Below are 18,101 nucleotides of genomic sequence, written 5' to 3'. Positions count from 1 at the left end.
GGTGGGGATCATGTCTCATAGCACTCACACACAGTAGCACACTAAAAGCAAATCACACAGGGAGACGTTAAGGCCAGAGTATCTGCTTGTGATGTGGTATACTGGGCCCACTGAGGCCCTGTACTGAAGGTCCTATCACACCTCACCCCAGAAAAGGAGCAGTGAAGGTGGGTCCTCCAGGCCTGCCTAGAAAGGCTGCAGGGAATCAGCAAATCAGAGCCCAGAAGGCTCAGTTAAAAGGAGCTGCAGGGCATGAGCAGCTCCATTCCTGGCTTGGACCAGAGGAGTAAGGAAGGGTGCTCCTTGCTGGAAGATGGGTTCTGGTGGCATTGGCATTTGCTGAGGAAACAGAGGAGTTGAGAACTTGAGCCTGGAGGTAAGGGTGAAGTAGAAGGGGCTATGGGTAGGGCCCTACCAGATTCACAATCCAGTTTGGTCAATTTCACGATCATAGGATTTTAAAAATAGTAAATTTCATGCTTTCAGATATTTAAATCTGAAATTTCATGGTGTTGTAACTGACGCAGTCCTGACCCAAAAGAGGATTCGGGGTGGGTTGCAGTATTACTACCCTAATTTCTGCACTGCCTTCAGCGCTGGGCCCTTGGCCAGCAGCCACCACTCTCTGGCCACCCAGCTCTGAAGGTAGAGTAGAAGTAAGGGTGTCAATAGCGCAACCCCCCTTACAATAACCTTATGCCCCTCCCTCCCCACCCGCAAAGCCCCATTTTGGGTTGGGACCCCCAGTTTGAGAAATGCTGGTCTCCCCCATGAAATCTGTATAGTATAGGGTAAAAGTATCCAAAAGACCAAATTTCACAGGGGAGACCAGATTTCACGGTCCCTTGTTGAGCCTTTGTTACCCTAGAAGGGGTTCCTTCATGTGCTTGACTGTGTGTGACTTTGCCGGAGGCCTGAGCCACTGAAAACCCGCCTTAGGAGGGCAACAGCTGAGAGGATTTTCTCACGAGTGTATGCACGCCCCGTCACAAGGCTTTAGCAGTGAATGTCCTTGTGACTGAGAGTTTCTGCTATAATCTTAACGTTATCAGAGCTCTGGGTCAAACTCTGCTCTCAGGAACACCAGAGCAACCTCCTTGTCTTGACTAGGCTGGCACTGTTTTTGCAACAAAAGCCAGCTCATGTCCACAGCTGAATCCCCACCTCCCGTGTCTTCTAGACCCACTCTTTTCCAGTGGTGGCCTTTTGCCACACAGAGATCCGAAGATCTCAGAGTTTACTAATAACACGAATGCATGATCTGTAGTGTAACTAAAAAAAGCAGGAGCATATAGATATGCATTTTGCCTACAGTAACTCCGCTATCTATTGACAGGCACAGCAGGCAGTGTTGCTCAGCCACTCTGCAAAGTTCAAATACAAGTTCTTGGCCATGATAATTCACAGAGATAAAGGGAAATCAAATAGAGCAGCTTTAGGAAATTACAACCGCATCTCCATTGTTTGACTTCCATAACCTCTATTTCCAGCCATCAAATTCTTAAATGAGGGAAGCTTCATTTTGTTATTTTAACAGTCTGACTTTTAGATCATTGCGTATGGAGGGACTATTTGGTTCTTAGATCATAATGGCGAGATTATGATTGCCCATTCCTTGCAGACCCATATATTACATAATCAATTGGATATGCTCCAGCACCTTTTTAACCAGCACTTTGATCATAACTACGTGAGTTCTTTATGCTACATTTTCTTTTAAAAATTCAACTTGTTATGAGTAAATAGAAATGATAACATCATTTGCACAATAATTAATATACGGGTGGCATGAGTTGTTCATGAGTGATTAACAGAAAGTAATGTCTTTTCCTATGTAGTTAAATGGCTCGTGAAATGGCATGTGGATGAATTGAGAGTTGCAAATGTAGAAGGATGTGAGCAATTTCCTAAATGCAATATTGATTTTAAAGATTAACAATATTTTCAAAGCTTGTGTATGTCAAAGAGTTTTAGCCGGATGCCCAATTATCTAGCTATGTAACTAGAATAAAGACTTAAATAAAAATCTGAGTTGGAATAAATGTCCTCTTTGTCACTCTCTGCTCCTGTTTGAAGCTCTGGGAATCCTGCAATTCTCAGCACCTGTTGATAGTCAACATGCAAATAAAACGCATGTTGGATTAGTGGATTTTATTCCTCCCTTAGGACCTGCACATTTTTTCTTTGCTTTAATGTTCAGACCAAAACACTTACCGCATAATAACAGGAACTTGAGTAAGATACAAAGTGCACAATTGGGAAAAAAAAATGCTAACTGCTTCCCAAGTAGCAGCTTGGACAAAAAGAATCTGACTAAAATTTAAGTTTATGGATTGTATCATACCTTGAACAGGCCCCGGGTGCATCTGAAATGTCAGAAAGTCAAAGAACTTGTACATAATACTAAAAACACTACTGGGAAAATACTAATGTCCAAGTGTAGCGGGGTGGTCCCCTGCTCCTGCCCTGAAGGGCTTAAAACAGCCCAGGAGAGGGCTGTGGCTGGGGCAAGAAGCCTGGGTTGATTGGGGAAAGTAGGCTCAGCTGTGGCCATGCCCCAATCAGCCCAGGCTTCTTGCCACAGCCACAGCCCTCTCCTGGGCTGTTTTAAGCCCTTCAGGGCAGGAGCGCGGGACCACCCCGCTACACCAAGGAAAAAAATTGATTTGATAAATCAGTAATTGATTAGTAACTAGACTGTGAGTTTGTTGGAGCAAAGACTGTGCCTTCTTCTTTGTTTTGTATAGTGTTGAGCACGCTAACAATATTCAAATACAACCCAATTCTTACTCCACGAGTCATCAGAGAAATCTGCTGGGGACTATTCATATAATAAGGTATTACTCAATATGAGTAGATTCATGGATTCCAAGGCCGGAAGGGACCATTGTGATCACCTAGTCTGACCTCCTGAGAAACACAGGCCATAGAACTTCCCCAAAATAATTCCTAGAGCAGATCATTTAGAATAATAGCCAATAATTTCAAAATTGTCAGTGATATAGTGTCTACCACAATCCTTGGTAAATTGTTCCAATGGTTAATTACTCTCACCGTTAAAAAATCTACGTCTTATTTCAGTCTGAATTTGTCTAGCTTCAGCTTGCAACCATTGGATCGTGTTATACATTTCTCTGCTAAATTATTAAATATGTGTTCCCCATGTACATATGTATAGACTGTAATCAAGTCGTCCCTTAAACTTTTCTTTGTTAAGATAAATGGATAGACTCAAGAGCTCAATCACTGTAAATAGACTCCTCTAATCGTTCTCGTGGCTCTTCTCTGAGCCTTCTCCACTTTAGCATCATCCTTCTTGAACTGTGGACACCAGAACTTGGACATAGTATTCCAGCAGTGATTGCACTACTGCCAAGTATAGAAGTAAAATAACCTCTCTACTGCTATTCAAAATTCTCCTGTTTATGTAGTCCAGAATCACATTAGCTCTTTTGGCAACACCGTCACATTGGGAGCTCATGTTCGGGTGAGTATCCAGCATGACCCCCAAATCTTTTTCAGAATCACTGCTTCCCAGAATTGAGTCCCCCATCCTGTAAGTATTCCTTTTTTTTTCTAGATGTGTACATTTACATTTAGCCAAATTAAAATGCATGCTGTTTGCTTGCACCCAGTTTACCAAGCAATCCAGATTGTGTTGAATCAGTGGCCTGTCCTCATCATTATTTACCATTCCCCCAATTTTTGTATCATCTGAAAACTTCATTGGTGATGATTTTATGATTTCTTCCAGGTCATTGATAAAAATGTTAAATAGCATAGGGCCAAGAACCAATTCCTGCAGCACCCCACTGGAACACACCCACTCAGTGAAGATTCCCCATTTACAATTACATTTTGAGACCTATCAGTTAGCCAGCTTTTCATCCATTTAGTGTGTGCCATTTTAATTTTTTCATTCTAGTTTTTTATGCAAAATGCTATGTAGTACCAAGTAAAATGCCTTACAGAAGTCTATCTGTATAAAGTTAATACTATTAACTTTATCAACTAAACTTGTAATCTCATAAAAAAACACTATTAATTTGACAAGATCTATTTTCCATACACCCATATTGATTTGCATTAATTACCTTACCCTCCTTTGATTCTTTATTAATGGAGTCCTGCATCAGCTGCTGTATTATCTTGCCAGGGACAGATGTCAAGGTGACAGGCCTATGATTACCAGGGTCATCCTGTTTACCCTTTTTAAAAATTCGTGAGAAATGTTAGCTTCTTGCAGTCTTCTGGAACTTCCCTAGTGCTCCAAGACTTATTGAAAATCGGCATTAATGGTACAGCAAGCTCCTCAGCCAGCTCTTTTAAAACTCTTGGATGCAATTTATCTGGACCTGCTAATTTTAAAATATCTAACTTTAGTAGCTTCTGTTTAACATCCTCCAGGGATACTGTGGTAGAAAAAGTGGAAGAATCAAGACCATAATTAATAACCAATCTATGTATAAGCATACATCTATTGCCCTCTTCCCTATCTCCATAAGATCAGTATTACCCTCACTCCCTCTTATTAAACTGCTTCCAGAGTTGGATCAGTCTCAATGGCTATCTTACAACAGGAGTGTAATTGTGCTATTGTCTCATTGACTATGGAGCGACTATTTGGTTCTTATACTGGGGAAAAGCATGTGTGAAGAGATGGCTGTTGCATTGCACTCTGTAGATGGCTAGACTGGAGCTCATCCAGATGTTCCTTTATCCTCAGAGTAATGTATTCTAGGAATGCATTGCTGGTTTATACAAAGTATACAGTAGATGCATACATGGAAAAGCGTATATTATTGCAAAAAGACTCTTGGCTCTGCCACAGTGAGGAGCTAAGGAATAGATGGCTATGTGTTCTCAATCAAATGACTGAAAAGCTTGGTCTCTTCACACTAGGGCCTCCTTTCTGTGGGTCTTGCTGCTGATTAAATGTCATTCAGACTTTTCCCCCTTTCATGATTTTTTTTCAGTGTGGGAGTGTTCACTGATTTTTCCACCTGATAGTTAAAAGCCAAAATCTACTGTCTGTGCTCCGATGGAGTGGCAGCTTACCCCACAAGTACTGAGAACACTGAGGTTGCTCGCAGAGAAAGACATCACTCACTACAAAGGAGGCAGATGGGGAACCTAAATAAATTGTGGGCTCATTAAAATCAAAAGTAGAGTGAGCTATCTGTGTCTTCTGCCACCATATTGTGCTGCAGGCCTGCTGCTCCCTCCATGAACATCAGGGATCAGATGAGAAGGAAGTTTATCTTCTCCAGTTTTGTGTCTTCTAAGTGAGCACCTAGTTGGATTGTGAAGTTGTTTTATAGTAGAAGGTTGTAAAACTTGACCTCATAGACTATCTATATTTAATCTTTCCCATGAAAAACCCATTTGTATGGGCAGCCTGCTGCCGCCTCCTCTCCTTTTTGTGTAAATCAGCATCAGTGGTATCTCTTCATGCTAGGAAAGCTGTGAAGCAGCCTCTCTCCCAGTAGCTATTGTATGGCTCAGTCAGTAGCAGCTATCACAATATACAGCCTGCAATGCTTCTCTCCTTCAGAGCTCATGTCACCACCTCTGAGATGTGCTCTTCTAATTTGTGTGGTGAACTCCAGTTGATGGCGCCGAGTCGATTTCTACCTCTAAGAATTCTAGACTTTCATGCAAGTGAGAATTCCGGCTGCTTCTGAGGCTGATTTTTAGGATGCACATATAAAATAACAGCACTTTGCATTTCTAAAGCTCCTTCCAACTTAGGATTTCAAAGGCCTTCTTGAACATTTATGAATTCAGCCTTGCTGGCCAGGGGGGAAGTGTTATCCCCATTTTACAGATAAGGAGACCAAAGCATGAAGAGGTTACAGGACTTGTAGATGGCATCGGAAGTCTGTAGCAGAGCTCAAACAAAACTCAGGTCCCTTTTTTCTCAGCCCTGTGACTTACTCAACCCAAAAGAAAATTGTTCCTCTAAACATGGCCCTTAACTTGCAGCTTTGGGGAGAAAGGCCAGGGAACTTTCTCTGATGACTTTCTTTCACTTCTCCACACAAGCACTGGATGTCTTCAAAGCTCTGCACAAACAGTTAATCCTTGCAGTACTCCACTAGTCGAGGTAAGTGACTTCTCCCAATTGTGCAAATGGAGAAACTAAGACAAGTGCCTAATTCTGCACACAGAGGAGATCCTCCATGTGCCTTTTTCCCCCCTTCCACTGAAAAGAGGGGCGGAGGTGCCTCTATGGCTTCACCTCCACCCAGGGCCTGAGAGGAAATCCCAGGCTCCAGACCAGGCAGCAGTCTCTCCATGTGTTCCATGGTCTATACTGAGGGGGAGGAGTGGAGACTTCCTAGGCTGAGGGGAGGCATGGAAAGGGCCTGGGGTGGAAACCAGGAGCATGCACATGATTACCCAGCCCCATGCTCCATGGAACTCAGAAGATAATACCATCCGAGAACGTATTATCTTTTCTATATAGCTCTTTTTTGGGAGCCCTGGTTCCCAGGGACCTGGTGGAGGAAGGGTTGCAGGAGCTTGAGCCATTACAGAGGCACATGGGCTGTGTGAGAATGAGCCTGACCTTCCTGTTCTCCCATGACCACAAGGGTCTATCAAGCTCGGGGACGGCCCATGGTATTTTCTGCAGGGGTTACAGCCTCCTCCCTGCAGCGGGACAATAGGAGAGATCTCCGCATGATTATCTTGTGGAGATTTCCTCTCAGAGCCCCCTCCTGTGGGTTTTCCCAGGGTCGGGGAGAGGGAGGATGAGATCTGGGGAGGGGACTGAATGACGTTCCCTAAGCCACACAGCTAGTCAATTAAAACAAACTGTGATGAGTGAGACAGTATAAAGCCCCTGCAGTCATTAACTGAGCTCTGGTTTTTGGACAAATACCATTGCATGTCATAGAGAAGGGAGAGGAAGGTGAGGGAAAAAAACTCCTTTTCATAATGTGTCTGAAAGAGGTTTAGTCAAATGGTTGCATGTCTGGCTATAACAAATTTCACCCCCTCAAAGGCAGCAGCCAAATTCTGGGACAGGGTGTCTATGGCTCAATAGAATTTCCATTCTGGCAGTAAAAATAAGCTGACATGCTCCCCCACCAGCACAGTTTGCCATTTCAAAAACCACTGGTGACCTGCATATTTGCTGATCTTCATCTCCATCTTCATCGTAAAACCTGGGGCAGACCATTGCTATTCATTGGAAAGCCAGTGTTTGTTTGATATGTTGTATAGTGCACCACAAAATATTACAGGATGTAATGTTTCATCTCAGGTCTGTTCTCGGTCTAGTCATAGAGAGGCTGCTGTATTTGCATCCACGTAATTTTTGGTGGAATGGAAAAAGGCCAGTATGCAAGTTACCTGTGGCCCATAAATGGCAACTCTTAAAGGCAAGGGCATCTTTACAGCTATCTCTTCATTTATCTAGAGGGGTGCTTCATCCCATGGGAGAGCAGGTAGTCATACCAGTGGCCTGTAGTCCCTCTGGTTTTCTGCCAGTGGAGGGAAACTTCAATTCCATAAGAGGCAGGCTGGCAACCCTTGCTCTGATATGCCAAATCAGCACATTTCCAGCTGACTAGGCCCCATACCATTCCCAGCAAGTGACACCCATATCTTGGCAAAGGCAAGTTTGCAAATGCTTTCTGCTGCCACCACCCGTCTCCTGGCCAATGTTCTGCTACCATGGAACTATTGAGTGTTTAGCCCTTCGTGTTCATAAATACTATTGCATCTCTTTGACGCTAGTTCAAAGCAAAGAGCACTCAGGGATGCATTTATAAAATCTGCACAGCTGCACTCCTGGCCTGTTTTTTAAAGAGCAGGAAACGTTGTACATCCCTACATTTTTGGAGTTCCACAGAGTTTAGCCATGTAACTTCCCTTAAGGATAATTTGCACTTCTTCAGTTTAAGGGTCTCAAAGCTTTCCCTGCACTAACTGATTTAAGCCTCTCAGCCTTTAAGTCTGAAATACTATAATCCCCCATTTTACATATGGGGAAACTAAAGCCCAGAGTTATTACAGAACTTGCCAAATGTCACACAGTGACTCAGCGGCAGGGCTTGGAATTAAATCCAGGAATCCTAATGTCCTATCCCTTGTTTTAACCACTAGGCCACAGTGTTTCCTGATCAAGTCAATGGGAGTTCTAAGACAAATCCCTGCCATGCTCTTTGAAAATGAGAGGGATTAATTAAATCTAGCCAAACATTTCTGTCCTATGGACATACACAAAGTGAAACTACACTCTTTTAGTACTGGTGCCATGTGAAGAGGTTTTACTGCTTGCTGGATAGAAGTCGAGATATTTTTCTCACAGAAAAAGATGCATCTGATAGAAAGCCAGCAAACGTTATGATAAAATGTATTGCTGGGGGAAAGAAGAACTTGAAGAGACTGGCTTTCAGTTGCAAATGATGGTTCTTTCACTGGGGTGGGGAGGAGACTCTAAAGTCTTTTGAAGGCTGTGACGCTTGTTAGGGGTACCCAGTGTTGTGAGGCACTTCACCAACACCTGACCTTAGCAGGAGGAAGTCTTGTCTTCTACAGCATAGTGGTTCCTGTTGTGGATCAGCTCCCTGAAACCTCTGGCAACACGAGCTACCTTTCAGGCCTCTGCAGGCCTCACTCTCTGTACAGGTTAAGTGATTGTGAATGAGAATATTGGAAACCAAAGGTTACATATAAAACAAAATCATAACATGCTTTCTAGAGACTAAATTAAACAAGTTCTCCTCCTATCTAAAGAAGCTTATCTCACCCAGGGCCAGCTCCAGGTTTTTTGCTGCCCCAAGCAAAAAAAAAAAAAAAAAGCGACTGCTGCCCCTTGAGAAGAACCGTCCCCAAAGGGCCGGAGTGCTGCCCCTTGAGAAGTGCCGCCCCAAGCACATGCTTGGAACGCTGGTGCCTAGAGCCAGCCCTGATCTCACCCGAAGTTCTCCTCAGAATTTTCAAGCAAGCCTGGCTGGGATCCCTTTTTCATGAAGCAAACTTGCTGTCTATTTACTTCCTGTGTGAAGGATGCCAGGGGTGTCTCTTTGCACCCTTACATATACCAGCACAGGCCTTTGATTTGCACCTCAAGACACAGTTGTGCACCACCAGATTGGTTAGAAGAGTCAGCAGACCAGCTCCTCAGCCCAGCAGCAGCAGTTCAACAGCTCAAAGCATTTGCTCACGGCTGCAATAGCTCCTGTGCCCGCCTCTTTTCAGCCTTAGAGCCAGCCTCACTCCAGGTAACCCAGCTGTGACCCTTCAGCTCTAATTCCTGATGCCTAACTTTGGCTCTGCCCCTTGGCTCTGGCATCTAGCCTCTAATTCGGGCTCAGACCCTGGGCTCCATTTCCTGGCTACTGACTCCTGCTCCAGCCACTGCCTATGTCCCAGTCACTGACATTACCTTAGCAACTGCCTGGTTAGCCTCCTTTGTTTTGCCTCTGTGTGCATTTTTGATTGTTTCATTATCATGACCTGCTTCCTCAAACTCTTTAAATAATTCAGCCTTTCTTTTTAGCTTCTCTTGTACCTCAGACTTCCACCTCCAGCTTGTGCTCTGAAAACACCCCCCCATCTCACCCCACATTTTACCACTCACTTTGCCACATGGTATCTTCACTGCTTTCATGAAACAGTCTTCTTCCTCCATTGACTTCATTGCCAAAGCACAAAAGTCATCCTTTACTTTTTGGTAGAACTCTTCCTTACATAATTACCAATGCTAGTTCTTCCTCAATTTCTTCTTCTTTCCTGTTTTCTTAGTTTGCAGTCTAATTTTAGCTGTTAATACCTTGTGGTGTTCTGTCATACATTCATTTGGTAGAATTTATGTCATTCACCGTTTTCATGTCGTCGTATCAATATTATCCACCCGAGCTTTACTTTTTCCACTGTAGTTTGTCACTGCAGCCATCAGGAGAGAGAAGAATAGACAGGCATAGGGAATAAAGATATCAAGCTAGGATGAAATGGGCAGCTATATATAGACCATAGGCTACCCACTTCTCAAAATAAAGTCCTTAAGGTGGGTTTATTTTCATGAGACAGAAGAAATGACAACTAAAGCTGGTTAAAATTTTTCCAAATGTCAACGTTTTCGTTTTTCATCAAAACTTCACATTTTGATTTTTAAAAAATCTGGATGATTTCAGGTGTAGAGCTGGTTGACATTTTTCAAGTTTTAATGAAGAATGTTGAAATTTAGCATTTCAATTAGAACAAAAAATGGGGGTGGGGATCAATTTTTTTTCATGCAAATTTTCTACCAGCTCTAGTTGCAACTTACATAGCGCTTTATCGTGTAAAAGGAGGAGACAGGCAGGTAATTGGGATTTGGTGACTAAAGATTGTGAATGACATGCTGGTCCCATTGAAATCAATGGCAAAACTCCCATATAATGGTCAGAATTTCACCCTGTGTAAGCTGGAGTCGAATACAAGCACAAGGGCTACAAACTTCCACTGAGAGGATATACATTGAAGAGGAATTTCTTGAAATGGAGAATAGTTTGTGGGTGGAACAAACTGACCTGTTCAGAAACAGGGAAAATCGTTTAAAACAAATCATTTTGTAAAGGAATTTAGCAAATATTTGGAAGGAAAGTATATTGTAAGAATGACTCCAGGAAGGAACCAAGTATGATTTTTTTTGGCATCTTTCCAAATGATGATGATGATGATATGATTTTGCATATCTATAAAGCCTTTCATTTGAGGATCTCACAATGCTTAATTATGACTCACAGTACCACTTTGATGTTATTAAGTATAGTTTAATAAATATGTAAACTGAGATAATGAGATTAAATGATCTAAGATCATAAAGTAAATCAGTAGTAGAGTCAAAGTTAATCCCTGAGGCTCATCACTAAATCCCGCTGCTTTCTTAACTCCTAAATTGTGGTACTTATCATTAATAGTGGTAGTAGCAGTAGTAGTAGAATAATAGCATTATGTAGCATGTAAAGACCCAAGATCACAAGTCTACTGCGCTAGGCACTGTACAGATACAGAATCATAGACATGTAGGGCTGGAAGGGACTTGAAGAAGTTAAAGTCCAGCCCCCTGCATGGAGGCAGGACCAAGCAAACCTAAATCATCTCTGACAGGTGTTTGTCCAACCTGTTCTTACAAACTTCCAAATGCTGGGTATTCCACAACCTCCTTCAGAAGCCTATTCCAGAACTTAACTACCCTTATAGCTAGAAACTTTTCCTAATATCTACCCTAAATCTCCCTTGCTGCAGACTAAGCCCATGACTTTTTGTCCTGCCTTCAGTGAACATGGAAAACAATCGATCATAGTCCTCTTTATAACATCCCTTAACATATTTAAAGAGTGTTATCAGATCCCCCGCCAACCCCAGTCTTCTTTTCTCAAAACTAAATGTGCCCAGTTTTTTAACCTTTCCTCATAGGTCAGGTTTTCTAAATATTTTCTCACTTTTGTTGCTCCCCTCTGGATTCCCTTCAGTTTGTCCACTTCGTTCCTGAAGTGCAATGCCCAGAACTGGACACAGTACTCCAGCTCAGGCCTCACCAGTACCAAGTAGAGGGGGACAATTGTGCTATGTGAAGCAACCCAATATGTGGTAAGAGACAGTCCCTGCCCCATACAATCTAAATAGATAAGGCAGACAAAGGGTAGGAGAAAGCAAGTATTATCCCCATTTTACAGAAGAAGAACTGAGGCACTGAGAGACATAAGAGGCTTGTCCACAGTTAGTTTGTGGCAGAGTGATGAATTGACCTCTGATTTCCTGAGTCACAGTTTAGTGCCTTAAGCACAAGGCCATCCTTCTTTCCTTATGCTGCTTTTAGTTTAGAGTACAGAACAGTGATTATCTCCCCCTCCGCCCCCCACCCCCAAAGGATGAGTCTGATACTACATTAAAATCAGATTTTGTATGGATGAGCTACAGCCTTGTGCAAAGTGATCCTCATCGCATACTTGTCACTCTTTAATTGTGCTGCTTTTTTCTAACTTGTTACAAGAGTGCATGAAAATAGATGTATGACAGTAAAAGTCTACTAAGTAAATGGACATTGTGCTAAATGAGTTATTTCTTTGCTGCTATTATCTCTAAGTCATCATAGATTATTCAGACTGTGGGCTTTTAGAATCATAAGTGGCTAAGATCATTTTTCAGCTCATCATCCCATTACCTGTAATGAGAAAATACTTCCAAATGTGAAGATTACTCTTCCAAAAGATCCCTAGTGAATGATTCCACTGACATTAACAATATTTTTTTAACTCCTGTCTTGCTGCACGAAAGGGACATAGAGAAACTAAACTGCCCAAAACTCTGAGTCCTAAAAAAGATTTTGAAACATTCAGTGGCTCTACATTTAATATCCTTCTCCTATGGCAGGAAACTACCTTCACTTCTGCACTTCAATCTCTAAAATCATTCTCTGTGTTTCCATCTCATTAGCTGCATTTCTGCAGCATGTAAACTCTGTTCCTCGTGCTGAACCCAGCTTCCTGACTGGAACACAATAAAGCCTTTTAAAACTCCATTTCGTTATTTTTAGTCGGCCCTGTTTTACCCTGGTTTTCATTTCCATTTCATCAAGGCCCAGTTTTATTGTTTCTCAGCAGCCAAGAATTTCTTCTTGCATGCTCAATACAATGACAGTACACAAAAAGTGTCACTGATTGTTATCATGTGTTTCCTCTTCTGTCCTTTCCTTTTTCACCGTGTCAGTGGCTGATTTCCTCATTGGATATTTCTACACTGCAGCTAGGAGCATGCTTCCCAGCACAGGTAAACAGACATGCTAGCGTAGTCTGCAGTAGCACGGGCAGCAGCTCAGGTTAGCCACCTGAGGACAAACCCATGGCTAGCCCAAGCCATTGATCATGCTACCCCTGGCTACACTGTCATGCCAGCTCGAGCAGAACTAGCATGTTGTCTGTCTACTCACACTGGGAAGCGCAGTCTGATCTGTAATGTAGACACACACCCATCGTGTGGGTAGAATTATTTGATTTACTTATTGGGCTGCACATTTTGAACATGGAATCCATCTAATGTACAGTTTCATGGGGCATTTTTCACAGAATGCAAGCCTTAAAACTCCACTTCTTACAGGGGATTCCGGCCTTGCATTTTAGGGTGACCAAATGTCCCGATTTTATATGGACAGTCCCAATTTTTGGGTCTTTTTTTTTATATAGGCTCCTATTATCCCCACCCCGTCCCAATTTTTCACACTTGCTGTCTGGTCACCCTACTTGCATTCCACTGAATGACATAGAGTTCCTGTAAAATATACAGTCCCTTCCTGCAGGGCAGGTGGAATTTTAAGACACCAGGCCCGGGGTCTAACCTCAACCTGAAGAATTTTTCTCTTCTTCCTGGGTTGGGTTTCATTTTGTTTCTAGAAAAGAAACATGGTTTTGTGGTTCAAAAGAGGACAAAGAGTCAGGAAACCTCTGTTCTATTATTGGCTCTGCTTCAGACTTCCTGCATGACCTTGGGCATCATTTAGCACCAGATTCTTCCACTCTCATTCACAGTAAGTAGCACCTTTCTCCACTGATATCAGTGGGACTACTCATAAAACTAAATACTACTCAACTTGATCGGGCGGGGTGGGGGGGGCATGGGCAAAATCTGGCCCTTAATACCTGTGCCTGAGGTTCTATATCTTTAAACCATGGACAATATTTTAAAACATAGTTGCCAACATGTCAAAAATGTTGTCTGTGGTAATTCTACATCTCTGATTGTCTGTCAATTACTTTTTTTTCCTCCTAACTACCTTTATGAAAAGAAGATTTAGGCTCCTAAAGCAGTTAGTCATTGCGACACTGAGCACAGCAACTCCTAAATATCTTTAAAAATCTGAATATGCAGTATGTCTTGCTCCAGTGGGAGAGATGCTTGATTTTGTCCACTCACACTAACAAGTGTAAATATAAATTATTTTGCCGATGACAGACGTCCTTTCTACTCCCTAGACTGATTTGGCATGAGAAACCTTTTTTTAAGGATATGCTTGCTGCACAGAATGACATTGCAGACACTGAGAAACTTGATGCAATGGGACACATTCTCCACTGGTGTCAAGCAGAGTATCTCTATTGAACTAAAAATGTTGTTTAACCAAAGATGCTACTGTATCATTTCCAAGATGTTCCCAGAGGATGTTTAGACAATACAGCCTGCTCCATCTTTTTCTTCTCGAAGACACAGATCTTTAGCATTGTCGGTCAAGTTTGTTATGAAATGCAAAACACTTTAGAAATTACTATGCTAGTGTTTACCAAATCCAGCACAGAAAGCAACATAGTCATATGAAAACACATTTACATGGATTGAACATATATTATCTTTTCCCCATTTAAAACTAGTGGTTAGGAAGATTCGCATGTGCCTTTGATTCTAAGTTACCTTTGATCCTTTAAGACAAGTTCCAGGTAACGCGCACATAAGTCATAAAACACACATAAAGAGAAGAATTACTATCCCCAATTTCTGGCTGTCTTGGCTGGGAAAGACTCTAAGGGTTATGGTGTTTAGCAATGCATTTTTATTTTGGTGCACTCTCTCAATGAAAGATCATGTATTGAGCTAGGCAAACTAATTGGTGTGTGCAATATTATTTGGTGGATTTAAACTTTGTTTTCTCCATTTGGAATGTGTCTGCAAACAGATCATAATTTTTGTGAATTAATTAGTTAATTAGTAAATAAATCTGAGCGGCTCTTCATTTAAGGACAAATTGTGATACTCTTTATCACACTAAATAGTACCTTATACCTTGAGTATCCCCACCTTGTGGAGTAAGGTACTATACACAATATGAGTGAGTTATAACAATCCAGCCCTTCATTCTTTTCTAGCCAGAATTTGCTATTCAAGCTGTGTGATTGGTCACATGACACTGTATTTTTTTTTCTTTTCCCTGTTGGATGACCTGACATTTATATATTATACTTCTGCTTCCATTGGAAAATTAATTTTGTTTCACCATAAACTTAATAGTCTCTTGTTGAACAAATTTTGGCTACAAGCCCAAAATTCACTTGCTATGAACATTCACTTAAATGAAACATTGCTTGTGTGAGCAAAGTAGATGCAACGACAACTGAGATTTAATGTTGGGGACAGATTATCTCACAGCTGCCTCCTGCAAGGTTCTTGCACGTGCCTCTGAAACACCTGGAGCTGGCCACCATCAGGGACAGGATACTGGAGTAAATAGACCTCTGGTCTGATTCAGTCTAGTAATTCTTATGGTCCTGAAGTGGAATGTGATTCAGAATTTGTAAAAATGTTCATAGATGCTTGTTTCCACTGTTTGCCCAGCCATGATTCTATACAGGCATTCAAACATAAGACCATCTCAGCTAGTGCTGCTCATTTGACTTCAGTGAAAGTATGGGTGACAGTTCACACCAACTGAGGATCTGGTCCATAGCATCCATGCACAGGCACACGCTAAAACACACTACGGTAAGAGAGTCATAAAGTGTCAAGTTTAGTATTAAAATGAGATTGACATTTACAAATAATTCAGTCTCTTTCGACTTCATGTCATGCTATCATTTTGTTTCTCTTCTTTGAACTCATTCTCTCTGTCTCCCCCATCACCTTAAACTTGAGAAAAGGGAGACTGTGTGTTCCAACTTCATTCATTTGCTTCTGCTGTCTGTGATATAGTCTCCTTATCACTTCAGAATTTTCTTAATTTTTATTTCAAAACTAAATCCCCCCTCCAAAAAAATCACCACCAAGGCAAGTATTCAAGAAGCTATTAGCAAGTTTGGCCCTTTCATCTCTCTCTCTGTGCCATCTTCTATAATGGTGTCATTTCCCTGGATCATTGTGTGGCATCAAATCCATTCATAAACAATATATCACACAAAATTAAATCTATATTCCTTCATCAGTTACACCAAAATTGGTTGTAGAAGTTGTAACAATCTTTTAAAACAATGCCTAAAGTTGGGTCAGAACTGGAAGTTTTTACAAGAGCTCTAGAACTTCATTTTGATCTCCGTGCAAAAAAATAGGTCCTGATATTGTATTTTGGGGAGCCCAAAGGGAATACAGGATTGGGCCAAAACCGAATAACTTGGGGAGTGTAAGTATATTTTTTAATAGCTCTGATCAAGAAATGGTGCTTTTGGTTCCCATGAAAAAAGTCAATGAAAACAAAAAAGTTTCACTTTTGTTGAAAAACTGAAAATCCAAAACCTAAAACATTTTCAATTTCCAGCAAACATTTGTTTTTTGCTTTGTTTTTCCAGTGCAACCCCCACCACCCAAAAAATATTTTTCTTTAATCATACTAAGACTCTGCTTATGGAGATGTCCATTTTGATATAAAAGGCCATTTTTCATTCAAAAACATTTCAATTAAAAATTTTAACTAGCTTTGTCATAGACTCATGAATTCTGAGGTCAGAAGAGACTATTATGATCATCTAGTCTGACCTCCTGTATAACACAGACCACAGAACTTCCCCAAAATAATTCCTAGAACATATCTTTTAGAAAAATATCCAATCTAGATTTAAGAATGGTCAGTTATAGAATATTCACCACGACCCTTGGTAAATTGTTCCAGTAGTTAATTACTCTCACCTTTAAAAATTTCCACCTTACTTACTTATGTCTGAATTATGCTTCAGCCTCCAAACATTGGAAAGTTTTGTACCTTTTCTGAGCTAGACTGAAGATCCACTATTAAATATTTGTTCCCCATGTTGATACTTATAGACAGGGCCCTACCAGATTCACAGCCATGAAAAACACATCACAGATGCCCATGAAATTTTGTGTGCTTTTACCGTATGCTAAACAGATTTCATGGAGGAGACCAGTGTTTCTCAAATTGGGGATCCTGACCCAAAAGGGAGTTGCAGGGGGGTCGCAAGGCTATCTTAGGGGGGGTTGCGGTATTGCCACCCTTACTTCTGCACTGCCTTCAGAGTTATGCGGCCGGAGAGTGGCAGCTGCTGAATGAAGGCCCAGCTCTACAGGCAGCAGCACAGAAGTAAGGGTGACAATACAATACCATGCCATCCTTCTGTGCTGCTGCTGGCAGCAGCTCTGCTTACAGAGCTGGGCTCCTGGCTGCCAGCAGCAGCACAGACGTAAGGATATCAGTACCGCAACCCCCCCCACAATAACCTTGTGACCCACAACTCCTTTTTGAGTCAGGATCCCTACAATTACAACACTGTGAAATTTCAGATTTAAATAGCTGAAATCATGAAATTTACTATTTTTTAAAATCCCAGGACCGTGAAATTTACCAAAATGGACCATGAATTTGGTAAAGCCCTACTTATAGACTGTAACTAAGTCACCCCTTAATCTTCTCTTTAAGCCAAAATAGATTGAGCTCTTTGCGTCTATCACTATAAGGCATTTTTTCTAATCTTCAAGTCATTTGTGTGGCTCTTCTCTGAACTGTCTCCAATTTAGCAACTTCTTTCTTGAATTGTGGGCACCAGAACTGGACACAGTATTCCAGCAGTGGTCACACCAGTGCCAAATATAGAGGTAAAATAAACTCTCTACTCCTACTCAAGATTCCTATGTTTATGCATCCCAGGCTAGCATTAGCTCATTTGACCATAGAGTCACATCAAGGGTTCATGTTCAATTGATTATCCACCATGATGCCCACATCTTTTTCACAGTCACTGCTTCCCAGATTAGAGTCCCCCATCCTGTAAGTATGGTCTACAGTCTTTTTCCCTAGATGGCTAAATTTACACTTAGCCATATTAAAATGCATATTATTTGCTTGTGCCCAGTTTGCCAACCCAGCCAGATAGCTCTTCATTATTTACCATTCCTTTAATTGTTTTGTCATCTGCAAACTTTCAGTGATGATACTATATTTTCTTCCAGGTCTTTGATAAAAATGTTAAATGGTGCAGGGGCAAAAACCGATCCCTGCAGTACCCCTCTGGAAATATATGTGCTCAGTGATAGTTCCCCGTTTATAATTGCATTTTGAGCTCTCTCTGTTAGCCAGTTTTTAATCTATTTAATGTCGTTGTAGTTTTTTAATCAAAATGTTGTGTGGTACCAAGTGAAATGCCTTACAAAAATCTACATGTATTAAGTCAACA

General features: G+C 41.5%; 1 long non-coding RNA gene across 1 annotated transcript in view; it reads left to right on the top strand.

Annotated features, from left to right (window-relative positions):
* The first annotated feature begins 276 nt into the window (after positions 1-276).
* Positions 277-18,101, top strand: part of LOC120384870 — a 31,815-nt gene continuing 13,990 nt past the window's right edge. The window contains exon 1 of the long non-coding RNA XR_005589146.1: positions 277-376. This is a non-coding gene — a long non-coding RNA (uncharacterized LOC120384870). The remainder of the gene's footprint in view (positions 377-18,101) is intronic.

The sequence above is a fragment of the Mauremys reevesii genome, linkage group 16 (genome assembly GCF_016161935.1).
Source record: "Mauremys reevesii isolate NIE-2019 linkage group 16, ASM1616193v1, whole genome shotgun sequence".
Taxonomy (NCBI): Eukaryota; Metazoa; Chordata; order Testudines; family Geoemydidae; genus Mauremys; species Mauremys reevesii.
This window is presented reverse-complemented; position numbering and strand designations above follow the sequence as displayed.